The following is a 1,605-nucleotide window of genomic DNA, read 5'->3' as shown; positions in this document are numbered from 1 at the left end:
TTACACTATTTTCTATTATATATATATATATATATATATATATATATATATATATATTTATAATTTTCCTCAAATGCAGATTTTATTGGTTGCTAGGAAGCAAATGTCTGATGACAAACACCAACCGTCTGTCTATTTTTATAATACTGGTGTTTTTTTTTTCCATTCTCAGTATTATAAGGACTTACAAGCATGTAGACATGAGAGAGATATTCTCAGACATTCTTTTCTGGAAGGAAGAGTGTGCAACTCAGGTGTTGGCGGAGCTACAGGTGAGTCTTGCCTTTTAAGCAATGAATCTTCAAAATAAATAATTTACACAGTCCTCAACTTTCTCGTTCTCTCTCTTCCTCTATATCTTGTCTCCTAACCTCTGCACAGTGATCAGATTTCAAGTGGTCAGTGCTAAATACAGTTGTAAATGGGGTCCAAAACCAATTGTGATTACTTGCAGCACATTTGGAGGTACTCAGAAATGCATGTAACCACATTGCATTTAGTGTAAAATAACAGTATTTGTCCTTGCATTATAGTGTTGTTCACAAGTGCACTATTTGCTCAGGTTTGCTTAAAAGCACTGCTCCTTTGCAAGCGGTCAGCACAACAGGTGTTTGAAAAGTGAGCTGAGATTCTGAAATGTTGCTTTTTCACCATTTTGCTTTACATCTTTAGAGAGTTTTACTCTCATCCTTATGTTGCCGTTTCCTGATGTCCAATTCCTGACTCAACATTCCAGCACAGAGATAAAAACAAATGAGTCACAGAATCCACCCAAACATGCCGGAATTCAGCGAAGGGCCACTGGAGGCTAAGAATAGGACCCCCAGCATGATGTGGGCTGGTGTCAGTCATGAGAAACGATACTGAGCGTTTATGGAGGGAATGTGTGTCTGGTTGTTATATAGAGAAGCATTTGAACATGTCTGCACGGCAGGGGGTTCTCACATACACCCTCGACACGCTCCGACAAGATGGCTGCCCTGGCACCTACAAGCGTGATGAGATGAGATAGCTTACATGGTTTAGATTCGCAGCCTGAGGAGTATGGGTGTGCTTCTGTGTGGGTTTGTGTGAATAGTTGAAAGGTTTCTTTTGGGGTGTACGTTTATTTTGTTCTCTGCAATGTGTACTTCGTTTGTATAACAGTTTTAGTGTTTCTGATAGTTTATATTGAATATTGTTGATTTGATTTTTGTACATGTACAGGTTTGAAGCTTTAATTCTTGCACAGTGAGTTGAGCCCACCTGTGCGGTCCTCTGATTCAGTGTTCTCCTAGTATTCCAGTCCATCCAGTCAGCTCTCTTGGGCTCCCATCACCATCACTATGGTTAGAGAACATCTGCCAATTAACAGGATCTAAACCAAGCTCAGCCATAATGATGCCACCAAATTCTGTTTCCATCTGGAACCTTTATTTGACCCTCTAACTCTAACACTTTCTATTCTATTTTAATTCTACTTTATCTATATTTATCTTTTTTTAATTTTTTTATTCTTTATTTAAAAACAACAAAAAAACAAATACTCGCTTTCTATTTTGTCTATTCTATCTACTTGTTTTTCTGTGTGTGTGTGTGTGTGTGTGTGTGTGTGTATAATATATA

At 37.9% G+C, this 1,605-nt stretch overlaps 1 protein-coding gene across 1 annotated transcript in view; it reads left to right on the top strand.

Annotated features, from left to right (window-relative positions):
- The window catches only part of LOC107681542 (RNA-binding protein 25-like), a 24,402-nt gene that overhangs the window by 17,780 nt on the left and 5,017 nt on the right, over nt 1-1,605 (top strand). The gene's annotated exons all lie outside the window — the stretch shown is intronic.

This window comes from Sinocyclocheilus anshuiensis, unplaced genomic scaffold (assembly GCF_001515605.1).
Source record: "Sinocyclocheilus anshuiensis isolate Anshui unplaced genomic scaffold, SAMN03320099.WGS_v1.1 scaffold2334, whole genome shotgun sequence".
Taxonomy (NCBI): domain Eukaryota; kingdom Metazoa; phylum Chordata; class Actinopteri; order Cypriniformes; family Cyprinidae; genus Sinocyclocheilus; species Sinocyclocheilus anshuiensis.
Note: the sequence above shows the minus strand (reverse complement) of the source record. Positions and strands in the feature narration are given on the sequence as shown.